Raw genomic sequence first — 13,947 nt, 5'->3', positions numbered from 1 at the left:
GTGCTTTGGATGTGTTTCATGGGACCAGTTTTAGTATGAAACTGGCTGCCTAGGCCTGCCTGACTAGAGGACACACCTCATTGGCTAGCTGAGAGCAAGAGCGTTTCAGGGCTCACTTTCAGCATTTTCACACAAAATCCTTCCTCTTTGATTCTCCTTCTCATACAAGCTGCATTAGATGTAAAGCCTCTAGGGAGGAAAGAAGTTTAGAGAAACCGACGAGGGGATGGGTCCAATTGTTTGCAGGGTATGATGCTGTCACGTATGATGGGGGGACGAGCTGTACTTCACACGATATCATACTCACTGAGTTGGCAGTGGGCCACCGTACACCGAAATCTCATTTTAGGTTATCATGTACAGTGACAGCTAGAAGGTATAGCTAGACAGAGGTGGCGACAGAGACTACCATGGAGGGCACTTATTATGTGGATTGCAGTAGAAAGGGATGAGATGCCCGTATGCATGATCCACTAGATGGTTTCACTCTCGGGGGATGTCCATCGACTTCCTGCATGCTCTTTACAATTGATGCAGCAAGACTTCCAATAGATCATTAGAGCTGTACCCAGTGCGACCACATGTCACCAAAGTGGCATTGTATTGAGACCATCTCCTGGGCTTCTAACATCAAGACACTTGAGTTGGAATTGGAAGAAACTAGGCAAGAGCTCAAGAAGGGAGGGCGCAGGACCCAAGAGGCAACCACAATGGATGTTTTGCTGAAGGACACTGCTGATTTAAAAAGAGCTCAGAAGAGGTGAAGAATGCCCAGTATAAAGTCATAGAGAGCTCCAAGTGGATGCCAAATCGGAATCACATACAGAAGGGACCAAAACATGGTCTGAGATAGTGAGTGAGCACAAACCCCACAAGGTCATCCAGGAGACGTTCGAGGAGGACACAAAAAGACAAAATAAAGCTCTCAATCTCAAGATAGTTGGGGTTAAGAAGGAGAAATCCAGCCAAGAGGGTGATAGAGGTCATGGAGAAGGGAAAATGGGATGTCTATAGGGATGGCAGTTCATCATCCAAGACTGGAAACCCCCTCCGCTCTCAAATAGGGGTGCGCATCCTGTGGCTCCATTGGTGCTTTGTCTATTGCTCTTTGGAACGGGGAGGAGACTTGATGGTCCTCACCAAGCAACTTTTTCAGGACTTGCCGAGAGAATGATCTCATAGTGTATACCGACATATCGGAGCCCTGAGACAGGACTAACCCATGCCATCTGGCAGTCTACATCTTGATTGGAGATGTGTATGGAGGCATACAAGGATTGGAGTGGAATTGCTTTTCCACTCCCACCCTGAGGCATAGATCACAGTTACTGGGACAAATGAGCATGCTAGGTACATGTGCCTGTGACTATGACTTAGGAGACTTAGACTACAGATCTATACATTGCAGCATGCTACTTACCCCAACAGACATTTGACTATACCTAGACCCTCAGGGAGAGGGTAGAGTTTCGCCATTCCTGGCATTGTATGAGGACATTCAGATGTACACACAGCAAGGAGAGGTCCTACTAATGTGGGACATAAATGCTAGGACCCAGACACACAGGCAAAAATGTTTAGATTTTTAGGAGGATGCCTTAGCATCGCCATATCTCCAACTTGGAGAGTTAGACTGTAGACGTAGGAGAGAGGACACATTGGCCCACAGTCACACACCATGGGAAATATTTGTTGGACATGTATACAGTCATGAGCTGCTCAACATACATCCTAGCTGGACAAACAAGAGAGTTGAATAGGGGAGACTTGATCTTGGGTCTCAAAAATGGGGATTGAAAGCATTGATGCTCGAGTTTGGCAAGTGCGTCATATCTTCAGCTCAAATGGGCTTGCATAGCTTATCTCATCTCCCAAGTACTTATAAGATGTAACAATCTCAACTCGTGCCCCATTGAAGGTGAATTGCTCTCGATGTGCTGTTGCTTGAGACGTGTTGAAAATAATGACCTTGGTTTTACCAAGGTTTACCTTCAGATCACATGTCTCACAAAAAGTTTGAAGTGAGGCCAGATGTCGTTGGAGATGCTCAACTGAGGAGGAGCATAGAACGATGTCATCCACATATATAGTAGAATTGGGATCTGAGATCTAGCTACAAGTGAGCCTGCTCCACCTAGTGTCATGATGAAAGCCTCGAGGTCGTCAATATATAGGCCAAACAAGGTTGGTGATAAAGGACAACCTTGTTTACACGTTATAAAAATGCCTCACATTGACTCAAACATATCTGATTTGCAAAATATGGAGTCATTTCTTCCCAATTCTATAGATTTTCCCACCTTTGTACAACTCAGGAGTCTTGTATATTTCAATGTAGTAATTTGATCACTTTACTAATACACAAGAGGTAGAATCCAAGAAAAATAATGACAAAAGTACTCACAATCTTAGATATAAAGTCTTGTATCTATGGTGTATTGGCCTTAGGCATGTTTAGAATGATTGATCATAAACTGAAAAAAAAGTTTCAAAAGAGAGTTTGCTTGGGTATGCACGTGCTTTAGGAAGTGGTACAGAATTGTAAGGGGTTCATTTAGTTTTTTATGTGTTAAATTATTAATTCATTCTACAAACTCTTTCTGTCATCCCTATTGTGTGTGTGTGATGGATACCCTTTCAGATTTTGGGTTGGCAGCTGGTCTTAAAATTAATTTTCAGAAATCAAAACTCTTGCCTCTCAAGCTTTGTGATTGGCATGCTATTCTGTGGCCAGGCCAGATTATTCAACCGGAAAATATAGTAAGACATTTGGGTTATCCTATTGGCTGGAAAATCAGTAATAAGCAACAAATGTTGTGGGTGTTCAACAAAATTCAGGACAAATTACAATATTGGAAGATTTCCACATGGCCTCTGCATGTACGGCTTCAAATTGTCCAGTCTATTGTTCTAGCTTATGTCCAGTTCTACCTTCCTCTATTACATTGGTTATCTCGAGATCTCTCATCTTTTATGTCTCAAGCCATGGAGATTTTTTGGAAAACCAAGCTTCATAAAAAAGCTTTACGGTTGCTCAAAATGGACTTGCTTTGCTCACCCAGAATGCATGGTGGTTTGAATATAATAAACATCAAATATCATGTGTTGGCAAGAAAGATCACTATGCTCAAAACATTCTTTCAACAAGAGCAGCCTTGGTCTATTATGCTAGCAATTTTGTGTGGTCAGATGCGCACACATGCTTATGGACATTGGATAGTAGATCCATCGGAAGTAGTACTTGGAAAATTTCAAGGTAAAATCCCTGGTTGTCCATTTTCTAATTCCTTGATTCAGGATTGGAAGCAAGTACTCTCTCACATCAAATGGTCTCCTCATCCTGCTTCTCTAGCATCATCACTCAGATTGGAGAGTATTCATTGGAGTGCTGTGTTTTCCTCTCCCCTTGCTGTTCAACAACCCATCAGAGCTTACAATCTTATGAAAATGGGTATCCGGTTCATTGATGACGCTTACAATCTTATGAAAATGGGTATCCGGTTCATTGATGACGTTGTAGATATGCAAGGAAATATTCTCCCTTTTCCAGCAGCATGTAGACAATACAACCTGGCAATGCATCATAGACCTATTTGGAAAGCTATTGCTGATCTCCTACTTCCTCTGGTTCCGATTCCGACATTGAATGGCAGCGACAGGCTTCAAGATTGGCACTTTTGGTCTTCAAGTCCAAGCATTTCTTCTAAGCCTTTGCAGTCATTGACATCTATACAGGCTTATAGATTAATATTACCTCCTCCTTGGATTGCCCATCATGCTAATTCTTTATGGCATCTGAACAAATCATTAGCCTGGTGGAAAGGAAGATTGCAAATGATATGGAAGTTGAAAATGCCATTGAAGCAAAGACTATTCCTATGGAGATGTATTGTTGGTATTCTCCCAGTGGGAGTGAAATTGGCTAAACGACGAATAGCTTCACCTCTCTGTCCAAGATGTCACCTTGCATCGGAGAGTATTCCGCATTTATTGTGGTTTTGTTCATATTCCAGAGACCTTCTAGATAGTATCTCCTATTTTTTATCTCTCAGATTTCCAGCACACAGGTTTTACAGGTTTTTCTGGATGTATGGCAAACTATCAGCTTCTTTGTCACAGTATTCTCTCTTCTTCCACTGGATCAGATACTGGTCCTTATGGACCCTCTGGCTGCAGCGCATCCAAGCATATCTGAATTCTCCTCTTCAGCATCCTCATGAGTTTTTCAGAGCCTCATTAAGGCAGTCTTTATATGATGCCTTACATGAGGAAGATTTGGATGTTTCTTGTATTCAACTTTTCTTTTACTGTTTCTGATGGATAGGGCTGTAGCTCTATTTTGAGCACGGCGTGGATGTAAATGAATGTTTTATAATATAAGTATCTTGGTTTTACCAAAAAAAAAAAAAAGTGTGTGTGTGAGAGAGAGAGAGAGAGAGAGAGAGAGAGAGAGAGATTTTATTAAAGTCTTCGGAAGACCGATGGGTCTATGAGATTGTGAAAAGCTTGGTACAAACGAGCTGTGGTAGTGGAGCTACTAAACGAGCATCCACACCAATGCAAAATGCAAAAGTGCAGAATGGTAGTACTAAGTCCCAAGTACAACATAGTCATGCCAATGGTTGACTATATATCAATCTCAGCATCATCCTCAACATCATCATCATCATCAACAGCAGGACATCAGGGTGGATGAGGCAATGGGGGCATGAAATCGGCAATAGAGTGCTGTCAGCCACTCAAAGGTGCAGTCCTGGCACGTCTCCTAGTCGTAGGTCTACGTCTAACTAGGGCTACTGTGACCCCTGTCGGTCGGGTTCCGACTCTGAGCAGGTAGGGAATGTCCTCAAGTGTAATCTGTGTGTCAACCCTTTGTTTGAGCTGTCAGGTCACAGGCTCCGGGTCACGGTCATGTCGAGGCCTCATCTTGTGGGGGTCCATGTGATCTGGCTGAAAGAACTCCGTGATAGAGCTCTGAGAGGGATCAGCCAAGGGAAAAGTATGCTCCTGCCTCCGTGCTCGGAGTATCCTCTCGTGGTGTTTGAGTACCTCATGAATGAAACCTGCCAAACACCGCTGCTCTGGGTACGAGAGGAATAGGGCCAAAATCCCATAGCTATCTCTGAAGAGGCAGTAGAAACGCCCTCGACTCTCATAGTAAACAGAACATCGGAAGATGAAGGGCTCCTCTGTCTCAATCTCCTGCATGTCACACAATGTGCATATGCGCCTCTCCTTGGGCAGTCGCTCTGCTTTGCCGCTCTCAATACGAAGTCTATGTGAAGAGACCCGGCACTGCCCAAGAGAGATCCTCAGTGAGTGGGGTAGGTAAATCTGCGTTTATCCTGGTGGGTCAATGAAACCCTCTGCTGTGATATGCAAGAAGTGATCTTTGTAGAAGCTAAGCTTCATTGGGAGTTCACTCGGTCCTAACCAGGTCCGAAATGCGTGTAGCTGTAATAGACTCTCACGGATAATTGGTTGACCTAGTGTGATAGGAGGGTAGAAAACGGAGCATCCATGCTGTATTGGAAGGGAGGTAGTCTATCCATGTGGAGCCCCAGTTGCTCAAACCATCTCTCTATGCGTGCATACCAACACCCCACCTGCTGCAAGTTCCATAGAAGAGGACAGATCTAGCCATGGTAGTTTGCTACGCCCAGAGGTGTAATCCCCATACTCCCTTACTCAGTACAGATACGTGATGACCTGAAATGCAGCATCTAGCTGTAAAAGGGGGTGATCCAAACTTAGCCTGAATGATCTTGTGAGGAACGGATGGCTTGCCATGAATAATCCGTGATAACATGAGAACCTGTAGTCGATCCACACAGGCCCACTCTGTATCTAACAAGTCTGGCCCCCAACATGGGCTGCCGTACATCCCCACTGGGTGGATGAAGGAGTCAAAAAGCAACCTCTTGGTCCGTGGATCTTGAAAGTGCGAGTGGAAGCACTGCCTCCTAGTTTGGCCAATGAAGCATATCCTCTGCTCAAGTGTGCCTGCATTGCAGGTCTTATAGTGAAGATGGGTCCGAAAAAGACAACCCCAAGATAGGTGTATGATGAAACTATCTTAACAGGTGACCCATCAAATGTGAACTGCTCTTGGCACATGACGGCTCGAATGTATTAAAGATCATGACCTTGGTTTTACCTAGGTTGACCTTCAAATCATGAGACTCACTAAAGGACTGTAGTACGTCAAGGTGTCTTTGCAGCGCCTCTGTTGAGGAAGACAAGAGAGCCACGTCATCTGCGTAAAGTAATATCTGGATGAGCATGCCCGTAAGAGAGCAACCTACCCCCCGTGTCTACATCATTGTCTCAAGCTCGTCAAAGTAGAAGCTAAACAAGGTAGGCGATAATGGACACCCTTTTTTGACTCCGATAATGCTCGTGATCTCGTCAGTCCACCTAGATCCTGCCCGGATTGAGCTTGAAACTCTCTAGTAAAGTGCCATGACAGCCCAAATGATCTCCTGGTCATAACCCAAGTCTTGTAGGCGCAGTATGAGGCGGGCTCTCGGAACCGTGTCAAATGCCTTGCGAAAATCCACAAAGCAACAATAAACCCTCTGCGTCCATGCCCTTGCCTCCTCGATGATACATCTGAGCATGAGAATGTGGACCATGGTTCCATGATCATGCCGAAATCCGGCGTGCCTTGTTGCTCTAAGTCCTCGACACTCTGTAATTTTGCTAACCTTGGAATTAAGTACTAATGCAAGAACCTTGGACATAACATGTCCAATCATAATGGTCCTATAGTTCTAGCATCAACTTTCGTCTTCTACTATCTCCATTTGATGTGTGTCCAATTATGGGTCCAACTTTATCTTTCAGGTTTGCATTCCAAAATGTCTCCAAAAGATTCCATTAATTCCTTACAAAATCACTATAAAAAACGATTGCATGTGCAATGCACAACCACAGCCAGCCATGGAAGAGGTACCTACATGATAATCTGGAAGAGTAAACAGCCATACATCAGTTTAAGACTGAGAGTCTTTTGGTTTTGATTTAAACTCTCTACATGATAATCTGGAAGAGTAAACAGCCATACATCAGTTTAAGACTGAGAGTCTTTTGGTTTTGATTTAAACTCTCTGATTAGTGCTACGCCTTCACAATAAACTGCCCATTTTCCATTCTTTCTGGCACCCCTTACTTTAGCTAATTCAGTTGCCTTAATCTCGAGTTGAGCTTGTGTAAGCTCCTCTGCTATCCATACTTTGGTACCCTTCAACTTGTAAGATTGTCGAAGAAGCTTGAGCCGCATATCTTTTGACTTCAGAGTAAGGATTGCATGACCTCTATAGTGCAAATAGAAGCTGGCCTGGAGTCGTCATCATCGTACTCATCATCATTCACCCATTCAATGTTGGGCAAGCATGCTTTGATGTTTGTCAATATTTCACTATATGTGTCCTCTTTGTACCAATCTTCTAGGAGTCCCCCTATTCTAATCTTCAGCGCAGTATCACATCTAGCTTTGTGCTCTTTAATCTCTGCTTGAGTATCAGACTTAATTGCTTTGTTGTCCACTTCCACAATCACTTCCTTCTTAGCAGTTTGTACTTCAGTGTGAACAAGATCTTTGAGTGTAGAGACTAGCTGCGGGGTAGGGGGGGAATCCTTACAAGATTTTACAGCCTCATCAATTACTGCTTGCTTACTAGGCCCTTCCAGAATGTGAAGTCGGGCCTTTACTTCTGCCAGCTCCAATCGTAGCTCTCTCACTGCCTGCTGCAGATAAAAAATCTGATCCCATTGCCCGAGGATGAGTCGTTTTGAGCCTTCTTGTTGGTAATTCCGTGCATATAGAGATGGTGTCATGGCTGCAACTGTAGAGTATCGAGTCCTGATCAATGTAGAAGGAGTTGAGGGAGTTGAGGGGGACTTGGAGGAGAGGGTAGGCCAGTCCATAATTGGCTGTGTGTTGAACCCCCTACCTTAACCTTACCCCTGGGTTGGGTTGGGGGTTTAGCCCAACTCGGGGTCGGGGAGGACTAGGACTAGGTCTAGGGCTAGGGCTAGGTACAGACGGGAGGAATGGAGAGGTTTTGATGGGGGAGGTATGGGACTACGACTTCGGGCTGTGGTACGGGCGGGTTGTCCGGTACGAGCTGTACTGTACGGATGAGCTGTACGGTACGGGCTGTACGGAGAGGCTGATCGGCTGGTTGTATGAAGGTACGGAAGGAGAGGCTGAGCGACTGTACGGAGGTTGAGCGACTGTACAGAGGTACGGACGGGGAGGCTGAGCTGTACTCACTTTTTGGGAGGCGCTAGATTGGGCCTAGGAGGAGTCCCAACCTCTCGCTATCCTACTCTTGGATTTTGAGAAGGCGTGTGATAGGGTCGACTGGCCTTTCTTGAGGAGTCTCAGCCCCTTATGCAGGCAATTCTAGCTAGATTCTTATCGGTGGGCACACAAGCGACGCCTTCCCTCTCTCTTGTTCAGTTTGGTAGGGTTGTGCCCTCGCCCCTTTCTTGTTTCTTTTTGTGGCAGAGGCCTTGGGCTATTGTTTCGGGGTTCAACTTCTCCTTTCTTTTGTCCAATGGAAGCAAATTCCCCTAACTCAGACATAGAAGTGGCAAATATGACTTGTTTGGTCATTTTTTCCTCATATAGCTCCTTTTGCACAGCTTCCGACTGCTCTTGCAACATTGCTACTTTGATCAATTCTTATATTTTTAAGTGATCAGCAAAAGGATGTACTAGTGTTTCCGATAACTCATCCTTCACTTGGTTCCACATTTCCTTCATGTATATGTGTAGTTGGTTTTGCAATTCCTTAGAAAAATTCCCACTCATAAAATGTACCATCCACCTCCATTGTATCTTCATCTACCATAGCTTGAATCTATGCCTCTAGAGCTAAAAAACCAACTAGCCTGTGATGGTAAAATGTCATCAGCCACTTTTACCATTTTGTAAGATTCCTCCAAGTCTTGCTCTATGTATCCAAACTTCTTGAATTCTACTTATTTTCTCCTTAGTTAGTGGCACCTTCAAAGGACTATCTAATAGCTCCCTTTCTCCAATAGGAATGTTTGGCTGCAACATAACACTTGCATACTCATACAAGGTTGCCAATATTTGACTTTGTAACACTACGGCATTTTTCCTTACCCAACACTTCCCCCATGATTCTACCATGAACAATTCCAGCCTAGTTATGTTTGCGCCTATTCTCAGAAGAAGATATCAAAGAATATTTGGCCTCGATATAATCATATTTAGAGAGAAATAGCACTCTCTCCAGAAATGATAGAAATTGTTTCTGTCTGATTGGACTCTTGCAATTCTTTATCATGTACTAGAGTCTGGTTGTCTGAGGCATCCCAAATTCTGCAACCATTTGCTAACCATTTGCTGTGTCATACACTTAACCTTTGCTTTCAATGGTTCATTTGGTTGTAAAGGCAATTTGAACACTATGGCCACAACCTCCTCTATCAACTGGATACCCGCAGTGGCTAAATATCCCCGAGGGAGTAGGGAAGAGAGCAAGAGAGAAAATCGGAGAAGGGAAAAGCTTGAACTGAGCTGACCAAAAAGCAATGAAAACAAGGTTGAAGCCTTATCCTGAAAACCCAAGCAAAGATGTGGAGAGAGAGAGAGAGAGAGAGAGAGAGAGAGAGAGTCAGTTAACGTCCATTGGAGACCAAAAGGTCTATGGGACAGCAAGAAACCCTCTAGTACATCTCTGCTTTAGGGAGGGCACATGGTAGCTCCCAAGGAGTGCAAAAAGCCACCCCATTATTGTTAGAATTATAGATATAATTCAGCAGTGACCAATGTAATTTAATAAGCTAGTTAGGTGCACTTTTCCCTCTTTAAGAGGTTTTTCCCCCTAACCGCAGTTAGTCCACTAACTATGGTTAGTGACTACTAAGATTTTGTCACTAGGACAAAACCTTCTCACTCCTTCAGTTGTATCACTCTCACTCTCATCTATTTGCAACTAAGCTTTCAGCTCTCTCTCTCTCTCCCGTTTTCAGTTCTCACCTTTGCTCTCTCTCCCGATCTCACATTTGGTATCAGAGCCTCGTTGAGCTCTCGCCTCCAGCTCCAGCCCAGCCCGCAAGGTCTAGCTCCAACTGTTCAACTTTCGTACAGCTCCATTGATGATGCACCTGCGCTGACTTCCGTACAGCACGTACTACATCTGCTTCGTCGTCGTACAGCCTGCAGCCGTACAGCTCCGTACACAAGCGCCGTACGTACCTTCGTCGTACCAGATCTGCTTGTCATTCGTACTCAAAGTTTATGGCGACCCACCAAGAGTCACACTTGGGTCACGTCATGGTCACCTCAGCAACATGCCAAGTTGTTAGACCTTGGTCATACCTAGTTGCAGCGTGTTCACATGTGTTCACATCTTGGACTTGACATGGACATGACTTGGACATGACATGACTTGACATGGACATGACTTGACATGGACATGACTTGGACATGACATGGACTTGACATGGACATGACGGAAGCAATACATGACTGAAGAGTGCCAAACCTCAACCTCGACTCACCATGGTCAAAGTCAATCAGAGGGAAGTATTGGCGCAATGGTACACGGGATACACCTGTTGGTGCACATGGGAAGCAGTCCAACAGTTAAGAGGCATAGGTGGTGCACCAACCCTCTCAACCAACTAGTGTCAGGAGCGCAGGAGAACACATGGAGCACGGGATTCACTGACCCAGGACAGGCTGGAGTGTTGCGGAAGCCATCAAGGACAGAGCGGCCCACAAACGGTGGAATGGCTAAGGATGGCTAAGGGTGCAAGAAGGCAACCAATAGGAAGAAGGTGTGGAGATTGGTAGCGGGGGGTGGAGCAGAGGAGGAGAAGGTGAAGAGGGGGAAAGGGGAAAGGAGAGGGACATTCTGGCAGGGACGAGAGGCGGGAGTGAAGGAGTGAGAGGCTAGAGTCAAGAGCTCGCCTCGTGTGTATCTTCGGGGAGTGTATCAGTCATCTTGCTTTCTAATGAGTTATGCTTCTTCCCATCTCTGCTCGCTACTCTGAAATCTCTTTTCGTTGTGTTCTCCTCCCCTCCTCTCCCTTCACCTGGTACAACGGGGACCTGTGTCATGTGGTTGAAGTTCCTTGCTGTTCATGTCGAGGGATGGCTTTCATGACGTTGTTCCGCTTTGGTCTTCTTCTTGCTCACATCACTTCAGCACTTGTACCGCTTGCACATAGTTGACACCATCCACCGCTTGCACATAGTTGACACCATCGACAAGCACTCACCTACGTACCATCAGTGACACTTATGGCACGTCTTACTCGCTTCTCGCACCAGTGGCCCTAGGCCTCCGGTAATACTTCCGGAAGTGTTAGGAAAACCCCCCCCCTCAGACAGTTTATGGCGATCACGGTGGGACACTGCTGGTGTTGAGTAGCACGAGTGAAGTGGTGATCTAGGGTCCTAGAGAGAGGTCTTATGCCGAGTAGTTCTGAAACATTTGAAGGAGCGAGTGAGAGAACTAGGAGGTACTTGAGGAGAGTGGAGAAAAGACTTCCGGCAGACCAAACTAGGTACAAGAAGCATTACGTGCGCATAAAGTTTGCGAAGTCCTCAACTCGAGCACAAAGTGAGCCCATTGGAGCAGTAGCTAGAGCAAGTAACTTCATCGACACTCTCATTGACTTGGACCAACAAGAACCCTGGTGGTCAGGTCCGGACTCCGGAGAAGAAGAAGTGCAAAGCGGAGAACAGGTGAAAGAAGAGGGTACTAAGGACGAGGACTCCTCAGGGACTCATCAAGGTCAAGGCAGCCCCTCTCCTCCTCCTGCAACGATGTCTTCATCAACCACCTCTTCTACTGGAGTGGTGACTCCATCTGCTCCCGCCTCAACCTCTTGTGGACAAGCTGCTACCTCATCTGTTACGCATAGCTCCGGGCTCCTAGCTAATCCCTCTTCTATATCTATTCCACTTTTGCTCCGGCCATGCCTTTACCTGCCATGATGGTTTCATCTCCCTTTCCATCCACACCGGTGTTGCCTTTTCCATCACCTTCTTCCTTCCCTTCTGCTTACTCATCCATGACTTCAACTCCGTCCCTCTCTTTCCCAAATGCTCTCCCATCCTCTTTCACCCCCACATCTTCCATGTTCTCACCCTTTCCCTCTGCAACACCGAGACCCCCCACTTACGCCCTACCATCTGGGTACACTTCCTCTATGACTACATCAGTAGTGACTTCTCCATTGTGGTCCTCCACAGGAGGGGTTGTCGGGGTGGTCTCCTCCTCGGGAGCACCAACACTCATTACAGCCCCATCGGGACTCCCTCCAACTCTTGCATCCTCTCCAACCTCTCGGGTGGGGATGGCCCCCTCTCCAACCTCTCGGGTGGGGACGGCCGTTCTCAGTCCTCCAGACAGAGCGAGACTTCTCGAGCTACTCAACAAGGTCCATGTGAAGACTCAAAAGTTCAAAGGCCACCTCCATGAAGATGCGGAAGCTCATGTGAGGAAGTTCCTCACAGCATGTAGAGCTAAAGGTGTGGAGAATGAGCATGCGTTCCTTCACATCTTTCCCTCGTCATTGGAGGATGTTGCGGATGTATGGTACAGTCAATTTCCTCCGGACCACTTCCAGATGTGGACAGACCTAAGGGAGGAATTCTTACGCACTTTCAAGTTGGAAAAATTCGAACACATGATTGTCCAAGAGTTATCCACTGACACTATGAAGCCTGGAGAGAGCATCTCTGAGATGTACACAAGGATGAGGGTCTTGGCGGCAAAGATGTCGGTGCCACCCAATGACGCCGTCATGAAGGGGTGGTTTTTGAAGGCTTTACCCTCCACTATTGCTATAAGGCTGGTTGACAAACTTCCTGAGCATGCCTCACTACAAGAATTTCTGAGGGAAGCGGTGAAGATGGAACGGTCCCAGTTAAGTTTCGCCTCAACACTCGCTCAGACCGCCCAACTTCCGAGAGAAGAGGGCTCACAGGCATGGCAGCAACTCAAGAAGGAATTAGAAGAAATCAAAGAAGGTCTGAAAGACAGAACAAAAGTGGATGGACCGTCACCCTTTGAAGCTCAGATAAGAAGTGGTCTCTGGTGCACGGACTGCAAGGGTTCTGGCCATGGCTACTGGGAATGTCCATCGAAGCGTAAGGTACCCACCCCAACCTCCTTTTGCACATTTTGTGAAATTCACGGACATGATGCCTCCGAGTGCAGGTATCTTAAGGGGTTGAGGAAGCTTCTGCCGGAGTATCCAATCGGGGAGCCACTGGTGGCTACAATCAACAAAGCTGCACCGACCACTTCAGGGCCGGTACCCCTAGCTTCAGCCCCTGTGAAGGCACCTGAACCACTCACCCACCCTATCATTCCACCTCCACTACTTCCTAATCCTCCTAATCCTCCTTTGCTCCAAGCTCCTACTCCTAGTGAATTTGGGGCTCCATACTTCTACCCTCCGCCCTACTATGCACAGTATCAACCACCTATGTCAGGGGGTGGATATGGACCCCCTTATGTTCGCGGTCGACGGGGTGGGTTCTGAGGTGGACGTGGAGGCAGAGGTACCAACTTTCGCAGGCCCATCATGTGCTATAGATGTGGCGAGTATGGCCACTACCAAGATGATTGTACACAACCATTTGGGGGACCCTCTTGTACATAGTGCAACACAAATGACCACTACACCAGAGATTGTCCCAATGGCAGAAGGGAATTAACATCGCAAGTCAACATGGTTGATGTAGTAGTGGCGGGGGAGGGTGACAAACCCCATTTGATTGGTGCAGTGTTGGGAGCTGTGACTAGGTCACAAATGAAGGGTGACAGTAGTAAGGATGATTCAACATCAATATCGGAGGCCTCATCACCAACTAACACCAGCTCAGTCACTAGAAGAGCATCCCCACCTCCTTCCTCCAAGGTGGACAGTGGGCACAAGACTACATCG

The 13,947-nt window shown here is 46.2% G+C and overlaps 1 protein-coding gene across 1 annotated transcript in view; it reads left to right on the top strand.

Moving 5' to 3' along the window:
- LOC147886702 (ARM repeat superfamily protein) overlaps nucleotides 1-13,947 on the top strand; it is a 296,797-nt gene that overhangs the window by 46,063 nt on the left and 236,787 nt on the right. The gene's annotated exons all lie outside the window — the stretch shown is intronic.

The sequence above is a fragment of the Dipteris shenzhenensis genome, chromosome 24 (genome assembly GCF_047967505.1).
Source record: "Dipteris shenzhenensis isolate YYH24624 ecotype China chromosome 24, Dip_SZ_1.0, whole genome shotgun sequence".
NCBI classification, from domain to species: Eukaryota; Viridiplantae; Streptophyta; class Polypodiopsida; order Gleicheniales; family Dipteridaceae; genus Dipteris; species Dipteris shenzhenensis.
The sequence above is the reverse complement of the archived record's forward strand: the minus strand, read 5'-3'. Positions and strand labels throughout refer to the sequence as shown.